The sequence below is a fragment of the Coffea arabica genome, chromosome 5c (assembly GCF_036785885.1).
Source record: "Coffea arabica cultivar ET-39 chromosome 5c, Coffea Arabica ET-39 HiFi, whole genome shotgun sequence".
Classification (NCBI taxonomy): Eukaryota; Viridiplantae; Streptophyta; class Magnoliopsida; order Gentianales; family Rubiaceae; genus Coffea; species Coffea arabica.
In genome coordinates, this window is record NC_092319.1 from 40,039,989 (window position 1) to 40,052,135 (window position 12,147).

At 34.9% G+C, this 12,147-nt stretch overlaps 1 long non-coding RNA gene across 12 annotated transcripts; it reads right to left on the reverse strand.

The window, feature by feature from the left end:
- LOC113689736 (uncharacterized) lies at window positions 1-8,807 on the reverse strand. Of its 12 annotated transcripts, none has more exons than XR_011815133.1 (12): window positions 8,567-8,807; window positions 8,321-8,433; window positions 8,174-8,237; window positions 7,786-7,857; window positions 6,694-6,736; window positions 5,929-6,028; window positions 5,534-5,608; window positions 4,279-4,364; window positions 3,050-3,303; window positions 1,818-1,905; window positions 1,169-1,233; window positions 1-219 (listed from the first exon to the last, which is right to left on the reverse strand). It is a non-coding gene; the product is annotated as an uncharacterized lncRNA (long non-coding RNA). The 12 variants fall into 12 exon arrangements; XR_011815132.1 differs by having other exon boundaries at window positions 5,470-5,608; XR_011815134.1 differs by adding an exon at window positions 2,926-2,998 and having other exon boundaries at window positions 3,143-4,364; window positions 5,470-5,608.
- Window positions 8,808-12,147: the final 3,340 nt, after the last annotated feature.

Sequence of the window (12,147 nt, forward strand, 5' to 3'; positions counted from 1 at the left end):
TTTTCATAGTTTTAGAAGTTTTTTTTCATAAAAGGAACTTTAAAATAATATACAATCATACAAAATGAAAATAAAATCCCCAAACAGTCATCTTGCAACTAAAAGATGGTGGGACATAACATCATAATAAAAGATATCTTGTTGTTAGCATCCTATACATTAGCTAAACAATCTACCATCTGATTTGCTTCACTGCTTACATGCTTTGATCAAGACTTGCTGCCAAAAACGATAAGACACCTACAATCAGATATAACCATAGCACATTGTAAATAGCAGTATCATATTGGTTTAAAAGATTAAAAATATTAATAGCATAAACTTCCAATTCCAGTTTGTAGCAATAATGATCTATGAAGATTGGAAGCTATTCCTGATCGTTTACTGATCCGATGGTCCAAAATCCATATTAATTCCTTACAACTACAGCAACTCCAAGATTGCTTTTTGAAACCCTACCAGTGATAAGTTTTCAAAAGCCATCCTTAGGACGAGTCTCTATAGAATCATAACTTCATATTTTTCCCTAGCCATGGTCTGTTTGGGTTCTGAGGAGTAATTAGAGGTATTCAAAAGAGGAGAGGATTGCGGTTTGCCAACATAGAAAGATTAGATTCGTTTTGATAATTCAATGAGGACCAGCCAGTGAAAGAAATCACAATGCCCCAAAGAACTTGAAAAATGGTGAAGGGTTTTTTGCTAGGTATGCTTTTTTTTTTCATTCATTCCTCACAGCTTAAATGATGATCAATACCAATCTCCCAAGACAAGCGTCCATGTAATAAAATCAGTAAACAGAATAACTTTTCAATTTAACTTGAGAGAAGAAAATGTACAACCGAAGCAAATCTCACGAGGAATAGAAAAAACCATTGTTTGGATATATAACTGAAGCTCATTTCTCAGCACATCTTTATCAATAATACAATCAAGATATGCCAAATTAGGTGAGAGAAACTATTAAGTGAGAGATGTTACAAATCTAAGAGAACATCATGTTTTGTAAATACATATTTAAATCAACTAAAACTGAATTTTCTAACAAGAATTTCTAAGCTACCAAACATCATAGTCTATGATTAAAGAGGCAAAACTACAGTTATGCAGTAAGTTAATTCTTTTTCCGGCAAATGAATAGAACATTTAAGGTGATAAAACAATAACTTACTATTTCAAGCAGGTGCTTAGAATCTAATATTTGAGAATCCTTGTGTTGGGCAAAACTTTAACCACCTACAAACAGGAAAACCATTTATAAGATCCAGTGAATCAGAAACAATTAATCAAAAAAAGATTGCTGAAAATACTTGGTTTAATATCCACTTAAGGCTCATAAAACAAATATTCAAAAGGTTTTAACAAAAGACAATTTTCTGTGCTAAAAAACAAAAAAATTGAACACAAAGCATTCAAAAGAGTAGCATCCCAAGATCTTTTGTAACTCAAAATTTTGGCCAATGACCAACTTGGCAGAGAAGTTCCTGATTCCTAGAGAAGAAATTCATTAGTTCTACAAGTGTTGGAAACCCAATGAAGGAAAAAGAAACAGAAGAACTGAAGCAAAAAGAAATACATTTTGAAGATGAAGAAATATATTTTAAACAAGTGTATCTTTTAGTTACCATAGGGAATGTTTTTTTTTGAGCAGATCAACAAAATACCTGCGTGAAAGACGCCAAAAAATGATTAAAAAGAAAATTTGAATGAGTTTGAAAAGAGCAAAGGCCATTGAAAATGACCAAAGAGAAAAGCATACCAGGTCTCAAAAGAGCAATTTAAAGGAAAAAATTAAATCAGAATGACACAACAAAACTTACGTTTTGTCTCACCAGTTGTTCTTCACAGGTGGCCATTTTTGCTTCCAACTCCAGAAGAAATCCAAGAAAGGCAAAAGCTTAGGTTGAGCTAAATAAACAAAAGGTCATTTTCTTTAGCAAATTATAGGCACATAAGTAGGTGAGATAATTTAAGAGAGTACTCAAGTTTTGAGACTTCAATCTTACCAGTCTCAAATGCAAGTAAGAATAACATAAATCATCTACAACTAGACAACACCATGGAAAAGAAAATTTCCTAAACAATCCAACTTGTAAAATTACTTAAGAGGTAATCTATAAGCTTAAGCAGCAGTCCATCGGAGGGGAAGAGCTTATATTGTCCTCTAGGCAATGCAATAAATGAAGGAAAATATAGGCTGCAAAACCATGTAAAACTCATAGTTGGCAAGGGTAGCCTCAGCACAAGTTAGGACACTACTGAGTCATGAGAAATTTTGTGATTACATCTTTAACAGACATTATTCATGAAGCAACAATATACATTGGCAAGTAGAACACAAAAAAGAAAATCCTTTCCCTTACAATGCTTGGTAATGAACAAAACGGAAAGACGATTACCAACTATCACTAAGAAGCTCTATTTTGTTTGGCTATGAGCTCAAAACTATCACTAAAAGATTATCGTTAAGCACCTGATGATCCAAATGTCCAAATAGTGGAAAATATACAGGAATACAAGATTTATTATTCAATCCTTTATCGCTATGTAATAGTTGTACCCTGAGCTGATTCGCCTATATAATGGAATAGAGAATCATAGAGGTTAAGCCAATACCTTAAAATTCAATCACCACAAAAAATTGCACAAGAAGGTAATACCTTAAGGACCACTACGAGCTAAAAGATTGCAACGACTATGGCAGTTTTTTTCCTTCATGATTAGTATATCAATCTAATAAAATTCCCCACAAATTAGAGACCAAAACAAAGTAAACATTGAATTTGCTAGATCCATAAACCTAATTACCACTTCCATACACAATATAGCAAGGTCAATGAAAATAACACCATTTAAACAAACAAAAATTTACACTAAAATTAACTATCCAAAATATCAACATTTCAATTTCTACCTAATGAAAACAACCTCTGATGAGATGTTTCTGCACATGTGAGAAGTGCCATTTTGTTAACATAGTTCTGCAATTGAGTTTCTTAATCTGAGAAGTCACCATGAAAGAAAAGAAAAGCTTGAGTTTAGTCAGATTTACCAATCCAATATCATCATTCCTGATGATGGAGTGCTTCATTATGCGCTTGCAGATATCAAAGTAGTCATAGCAGAATGAAATAGAGTAGCTCACATAAAGGCCAATCGGGACTTATGTACTGCACTTGGAATTGATTTTTCTATCTTCCAACCAAATAGTGTTTGCTTATTAGTGTATTTCAGGTAATATCTTGATGTATTGTTGTGGGTATTCCCTTTGATGCTGATCAATTGTTGTGGGTATTCCCTTTGATGCTGATCAATCGAAAGGAAGCTCATTAGAAAAAAAGGGATAATAAGTATAGATATGTTTATGACCCTGTGAGGTGAATCGTGCACCACTCCAAAGAAAACAAAAAAAAAAGGATAAAAACCATCCGTTGATTGTATATCTCAATTCCTCATCTTGTAACCAGGAAAAATGGATATGTAGAAACCAAAAAAAAGGGTTCCGAAGAAGAAAAAAATACAGTACTATATATAGTTTATAGACAGCACCAAACCAGTAACTTTGAGTGCGGAATTTCTAGGAGATCATGAGAGAGTGAAGCACAAAAATATAAAGAGAAAGTGGAGTTATACAGTACCCATACCACATGGCCAAATCTAGTTAATATTTTCTTTTCTTGACTGCAGCAAACTGAGAAAAATTCTCAAGGGAAAAATTTTTCAGAACATAACGTGAACTTTATAAATACCAGATCTCTGAGAAACAAAACAACAGACCTGGAAAAGTAAAATCATGCTGAAAGATAAAATTGACTCCAAATTTCCGACTGCTATCAGCCACGAATCGAAAAAATAATTAGCCAGTACTTCTAAAAAATAATTATTGGCTGATTATAATTAGCCAAGAGAAAACCACCAAAAAAAGGCCAAAATCCTAAACTTACAATTAGCAAGCACCGATTGTTTATGCTTGATCCCCCCCCACCAAAAAAAAACAAAAAAAGGGATTGAGACAGGCTAATGCATTTCAAACATTAGCAGTCATGCATTAGAAAAGCAACAAGTTAACCACAGTATGTGACATTAAATGTTGGCAAATTCATCTGCTAAATACATTTTCTCACGTCATCCTAAAATTTCTAATTCCCATCCTGCTTAGTAAAATAAAATAAAAATACTACAATAAAACATCACCAGAATGAGAAAAGCATCAATTGTGTGACTGCAAAATTATGTGCAAGTAGATGGAAAGTAATAAAAACTTTAAGAATTGTGTACTACCATCCATAAACCATTCACAATTTGAAGAAATGTAAGCTCATTTAAGTATCTTGTTCAAATCTACAAGAAATTTTAGCACCATCAACCTGCAAATTACATACAAACAAGCTCAAATTTGGATGGAATCAACCATAATTAATGCAAACTAAGTACTACACTTCATCACGAACCAAATTTAACAAAAAAATAATTACTACTATCACCTTTTTGGACGAAAACATTATGCATTATTATCATTTTCATATCCAAATAACTACCTTTACCAAGCATCCACCTCATTGTAATATAACTCCTTTCCCCTTTACTCAACCCCTATAGCATTATGTAACTCACTTTTTACATTATCATCAAGTAAATAAAAACAGATCATTAATTGAAGCCGTCCCGCTCAAGGAATAAACACTTGCATTACAGTTCCCTACCCATCCTAAACTTGGCATCAGACCACATCAATTTGTATAAATGATTATTCTAAGCAATTATTTCATGTGAACAGATACGGGCCATAAATGTACATACATAACAAAACAAAAAATCGCATTTTCCATGTAAAAATGTGAATATGGCATTTTTCCCAAGGACTAAATTTTCTCATACTCAACCTTACCATAACTTAATAGAAAACTCATTATTCTTGCCTAAAATCTAATAAAAAAACCTTTTGCAGGTAGTGTAGGTAGATGATCTAGTGTATTGCTGGCATAATAAAGCTCTAATAACTTGACAAAATTGTAAACCCACTAATAAGTATTCATTAGCTAAAATGAGTCTCATTTTGAAAATACTCCAGAATATTCATGTTTTTGCACGAATATACCTTGGCTCTGCATTTTTCAGTAATTATTGCAATAGCAAAATGAAAAGAAATGCTTGCAAAAGATCCCCTCATCTGATTTAAATAAATAAAAAAAAAGCAATCTGTTCCAATACAAATCTAGATTTGGTCACAATGAACGAGAACCAATCTGTCATGCCATCGACATAAAACATATACGATCCAAAATATTCAGTTCAAGAGAATTAACCAACTAATTAAAAACATTGCCTGCAATTCATCGATTTGTTATAATAAAAATAAAAAATTCACCATAATTGCATTCACAAAATAGTCACACCAAGGACAACCTCAAGAAAATATGTGATACCCTATATTAAAGAACATCATATGGTAGAATTTGTTGATTTACATACCAATTCAAGTTCAATGGTAAATTAGAACAGCCAAAATTGTTCAAAATACAAAGAAAATAACAACTTGGGATCCATTTATCTCTAATGGCAGCTTGCTCAACAAAATCCGCTAGCAAGGAGGCACCGGCCTTTTCGTTCACTGATATTGCAATGACAAATGCAAGAAAAATCAGAATGATTTAGTAATTTTTTCAAGACGGCACAAAAATGGAAAAACAAGACCCATAACTCAGTATCATAGAGTGCCAACAACCAACTATAAAATTCTTAAATTGGCATATACTCGTATCTAGAACCACAGGTACAAGAAAATTTAAATGCAAAATCATATCCTAACATGAATATGAATATTAACATGACAATGAAAACAACAACCACATCATAGTAGCTCTATTAGTTTTTTTTTTTTAAGAAGGTAATAATATGATCATTCCTTTCTTAAAACTTTGAATCCATTACCTTAATTAATCCAATCTCCTTAGTGTTGCTGCGGAAGCATTGTCTGCACCACATCAAGTCATACTTTCTGATAATACCATGGGAGTTTCCACACACAAGGCTGTCAAAACAAACCAACGTATAACCATAAGCAACAAGTCAAATCATCAAATAATTCAATCAAGTATTTAAAAAAGAAAAAGCACCAAACCACCAGGAGGAGAAAATATCCACGTGGTTAGGTACAATTCTTAAAATGCCATAGTGAATAATACCGTTATCACTACAAAATACTACTTACAACAGCTTACTAAACTCCCAAAATTCAGTCGAACCATCAACGACACAAGACTTTTTTAGCATGAAAATCACATTGACCCGTCATTAGGACCAATTTAACTTAAAAACAAGATTATATACCATATGATCTAGTATACAAGGCAGTACACCATGAACCTACAATTTCTTGAAATCCAATCAAGGACTCCAGCATCACTGATACAAACACCATATTATACTGGTAGACAAAACCACAATAAATGGGACTAAGAATGATAAAATAAAAAAAGATTCAAGAACCCCACATGATAAATATTCAGACAGAATTAGACAACTGAAAAAAGATGAAAAGCAAGTACTTTATTTCAGGAACATTGATCTGCTTTTTCTATTTTCTTCCTTAAACTGAGAAGGTTCAAGAAGCATGGGAAACAATGTTAAAGAATACACTTTTTTGAGAAAATAACCTTATAGAATCTACCTTCAAAAGGGATAAACAAAACTTACAAAACCGCATGAAGATGGTGGAGGAAATTTCCAGATTATGTACCTGCAACATCACAACATCATAAAAGGGAAAAAATTAGACAACTAATCTGGTAAATAATAGGACATAAAAAATACCAAAGGGCCAAATATCTGAGGAAAGGACACGAGGTGTCAGAAAAGACAGCAATCATGATACTTATGCAATAGCAATGAAATGGAGGCTACATTTCCAAAAGAGGGCAGTAAATGCAACAGCACAAGTATGATCAGTCTGGAACAAAATTTTCATTATATGCTAATTCAGAGCCAATTACAATGTCACAGAGTAACAGGCAATAGACATGAAACTTCCAATACAAGCCCTTACACATAAACTCCCAATTACAAGGCTAATTTGTAAGAAATTCCTGGGGAAGTGTCACCATAGCAAAAATAAAAGAAAGTTAACTGATTTAATCCAATTCTTTGGATTATAGGGATAACAGCACATTTTCTGTGTCCTAGTTGGTCCAAACAGAGACAAAAGAAATCTGGCAAAATTAAAACAGAGAGGACGAAGCTACAATCTTTGCAATTTCAAGGCCTATACATTTAAAATAACGTTAACGACTGCTGATGATGGTCTTTTTTCATTTAAATAGGTTTTGGGAACATTTTCAGTTCAAATATGTCTGAAATTTTCTATATTTCTGTCTAATTTCTTTCCATAACTTTCCACAGAAAAAAAGTGCATATAATAAGTAGAAAACACAAAACAACATTTCACCAAAAAAGAGAAATGCATTCTTATAGAATCCCATCAATAATACAAAGAATCCCATCAATAATTTCAATTTCATAACTCTCATTAAAAAGAAACAAACAAAATTCGAATCAGTGATCAAAACTTGAACTTCATAAACGTCCATGCACTAGTCTAATGTTGGCGAATTCTGGGACTTGTGCATAATATTTACTATAGTTTCTTGACCTAATATAAGTTTGCCAGTGTTAAGTGAAAAAGGCGAATAATCTGCAACTCTAACCATCAAATGCTACCACCACGAGATGGGCTAAAAATTCTTCCGAGTGCAGTTCAAGAACTCAGTAGAGGCGAACAGAGGGACTTACGTGAAAGGAACTGCTTAGAATCAGAGGGAGAAGAGGGACTTACAAGAGCAGCACTAATCGGCGGGGACAACACTGGCAAGTGGCACGAGATGTCAGAAATAATAGGAGAAAAAGAACTAAAAGACTAATAAACATAGTTCGGAGAAAATGAAGCAATAAGAGAATTTGAAGCAAAAAAATTCCAGCCAACTTTTCAATTTTGTTGTTGTCTATCAGAAAGAAATTGGAGAGAAAAAGTGCAGTTTTCTTCGCGATGATGAGGAAGAAGACGAGAAGAAAGAGAGCATGGGTCAGAGAGAGGGAGTCGGATGGCTAATGCTTCCTTTCATAAAAAATAATTGATGGCTAATTGATGGGTTAAATTAAAATAAAAAATAAACTTACAGACCCGATTAGGCTGAAAATCCATTCTCTTCTCTTCATCTGCTTATTCTTCTTCTCATCTTCTTCCTCTGATCAGGGAAAAAATTAAACAAAAAAAAACTCACAGAACCAGCTTAAATTTCACGAAAAAAATGTAAAAACAAAAGCATACATGTTCTGATGAAGATCCATTTTTCCCCTTTCTACTTCTTCTTTTCACGGCTTACGTTTTTCTTTGTCCCATTTCTCTTGCTGTAATATAAATCCAACAGATAGACATGATATCTGGGGAAAAAAAATTGAACTCAAACAGGTGGGCATTCGACGGTTGGACTGTTGTTGGCTTGTTCCAGTGGAAGAAAAGCAAAGAGGGGAAGAAGAGAGGAAGAAATGAAAAGAGGAAAGAGAAAGATGGAACCTTTCCTGGTCTCGAGCTCATCGGCCAAAAGAGAAATCGTGTGGCTCGGAAAAGGAAACAAAAATTGAATGACAAAGAATACAGACGGCAGCGGTGGTTTACCAAGGCACAGCTATCCCAAAAAGAAGATAAATGAACATGGCAACCAGGGCAAATGAGTAAGACATGACCCGTCACATTGAGCTCAGTAACTACTCCAATTTTTATCACAATTTATTAGTCCAATCGGTGTCACCAAAAGGCTGCAAATAGGTACGGTGGGAAGAGAAATGACCCAAATGTTTGAAGAAAAAGGACAGCTGTGAGAACCCGTAAAACCCTAATTATTTTCCTAGGGTTTATTACCCCTTAATTGCATATATTTTTGCATTTTCGGGTTTAGAAATATTTTCTGGTAGATTTTATGCGTAATTATAGTTTTAAGATGATTTTTCTAGTATTGGAGAGTTTTTAGAAAATTAAGAGTAAATAGTGGACGTGGGACCCACTAGTGCGAAAAGTTCGGAAAAATTCGGCCAACTAGATTAAGTTTTGGATACTGGAATTATTTTATCGGGTGTTAAGAGATAATTAGAGGAAGCTATTTGGATTGATGTGAGAGGGAACAAAGTGATAGACTTGCATTAAATTGGGTGACAAGTGTCACCATTTGATTGGGTTACCTTTAAGACTACTATTCCATGTCTTACCATTGACCAAATAAATCACAAAATTAACCAAAAATTGCACCATTTTCTCCTCTCAAGTGCCGGCCCTCTCTCTCAAAGGAAGAAAGAAAACCTCTTCAAGTTTTGGCTTCAATCTTGCTTCAATCATCAAAACCAACCATCCAACCTTGATTTTTCTCCATAAAACACCTTCAAGTAGTGGTGGTGAGTTGTTGTGTGAAGTTATTTGGAAGGTTAAGGTGACCCATAGCTCTTTCTCTCTTGTTTTAAAGGTAAGTTGTGAAGAACCACCCTCCTTCTTTAATTGATGCTCAAATCATGCTTAGTGGAAGTAGAAGATGCAAGTTTATGGATTAATTCTTGATTTGTGGTTGAATTGATGACTTTTTATTATTTTTGGGGAATTTTCTGTTTTAATTCAAGCATGATGGTGTGGCTCTCTATGATGTATGGAAATGATCTATAATGACTTAAGGAGGTGGGAAAAGTGATTAATTGCAACCAATTTCTGTTTTGGAAGAAAATTGGAAAATCTAGGGTTCTTAAGGGTACATTCTGTCCGAATTTTTAGGTACTAGATAGAGGCCGAATTGGCCTTAGCTCAAAACATGAAAGTTGTAGGGAATGACATTTTAAAGGTGCCTACAAAATTTCAGGTCATTTGGATTAGTGTAGAGTGAGATATGATGAAATTACTGTAGCTGTTCTGCTTTGATCAGAATGCGAAAACTGCGATAGTAATTGGCCATTTTGACTGGAATTGGTTTGGATTTTGGAGTTGGTGTCTTCTAATGAAATGTAGATGGATGTCTTAGCTAACTTATGCCTTTGGAATTTCGGCATTTGGACTTGTATGGACTGAGTTATAGTAATTACAGTTTTGTGTGATTTGAAAACCTTTTTTGGGAATTCTGGTATAGTATTTTGCATATTTGACCTAGTTGTGTTAGGAACTGGATTGAGTGACCTTCTACATTGTTGTAGCTCTGTTTCTTGGCTTCGAAATGGTGGGTCTTACACCCCCATCCGATAATTGTAGTGAGAGTTGTACCATTACCGCAAAATGACGTCAAAACTGTATTTTTCCGGGCCAATGCTAGTTACATTTCCGAAATTTCTGGTTTCCTCTATTGTTTGTAAATGTTTATGGAACCTTATTGGGGTCATGTTTGGCCTTGGTTTATGACTCGTTATCGAGTCTCATTGTATTTGTTTGCATGTTTTTAGGGCGTGACGGTGGTGCACAACGTTCTTTTGACTAAAGTGTTTGAAACCACATTGTGCTAGCTTGGTGAGTGTACTACTCACTTATGTGCTATTACATGGCTTTGATCTTTGTACTTGAGATGTTGAATGTTGATTGATCCAAGTGAGAGTGTACTTTATCACTTTCACTTATTGTTTCGCATGTTATTGGAAAGTTATATGAAATGTTATATGAAATGTTATATGAAATGAAATACATGACTTCAAATATTATCCATGAGCTCAACCCCATTGGTTATTGATTGAATCGAGCCGGCGAGGGCTTGGTCGTGCCAATTAATGTGCCTTGGGGCAACATCATAGGGAATCTTGTAGTATGAGAGACTCTTGATTCCGGTTTACTCGAGTAATACCACAATGCAAGTGTTTGGATTTCGGGCCCGGTTGAGGAATGTTAGGAGGAAGGGAATGGAAGTTAAGAGGAGTCTACGGTTGGTTACCTTTCAGACATTGACGGAGAGTCAATGAGACCTGATCAAGAATTCAAACGAGGAAAAGGGCTCTTGAGAGCCACCCGTATCCTTTTATCCTCATTATTAATGTGTGGCTTTATTTATTTTGGTAAATTGGACTGTTAAACTTGATGTATCCATGAACTTGGTTGCTTGAGTTGTATTCTCAGTGGGCAATTAGCTCACCCCGTTCCTTTTGTTTTCCTTACAGGAATATGACTCTTTTGGAATGAATTTTGATAAATGGTTGACGAATGAACTAGATGAATGACTCTTTTGTATTGTATATAAAATGGGACCGTAAATGTATCATTAGGGCCGTTTTCACTTTTGTTTTGGCAAACCATATATGTAGTGACTTTTGTATCACTTTTAAATGTCATTTTTGGTTTGTAAAGGCTAAATGTTATGTGGTATATGTAATTCGATGTTTGGTTGGGTTCGGACGAGTCGGTTACTATTCATGGCCGACTCCGGATTTCATTTTCTTTTATTTTGGGTTATTTTGCCCTTTTGCCTTATTTGCGCTCGTTATAAGTTCCGGAACGTGAAAGATCGCTCTATACTGCACCGTTAGTCCTGGCGAGAGCTGGACAGGCAGTCCGCTAACCTCTTTGGTTCGCCTTAGGGGAAGGTGGGGCTGTCACAGGTGGTATCAGAGCCACTTCGCGTGGTCTCTGCGCGGAGTGAGCCTAGGGCCAAGTGGTGTTATGGTCCTGATTTCATGGAGATGTCTAAGTGCTCGTTTGAGCGTAAGTTATGAATGGGGCATGTTATAAGTGTAAAAATCTTTATTATGCAACTTGAGGAAGATAGATATGTATGTCGGGTAGGAATCTATAATATGGATGATTTACGCTTGGGACCGGCCGGCTCGAGTTGTGAATTATCTTAAATGGGATTCTTGCGCCCGGATACGAAAGAGACGAGAGTCTAGGTTAGAAAGAATGGGGCGAACTAGAAATTGCGATTCTATGGATGACTTTATATGTACTTGACTGACTGTTCTATATACATGTTGATACTGTTATGTGTTCTCTGTATATGTGTTATGTGTTTAAATGCTCGACGAGGGAGTGGAGTAGTTATTTGTTCTTGTTTACTTGTTCCTGTTTCGGGCTGGGAAAAGGAGGGGTTAGGTGCCCATTGCCCATTAACAGTATATTTATTTTGTGACCTAGATCGACTTAGATTG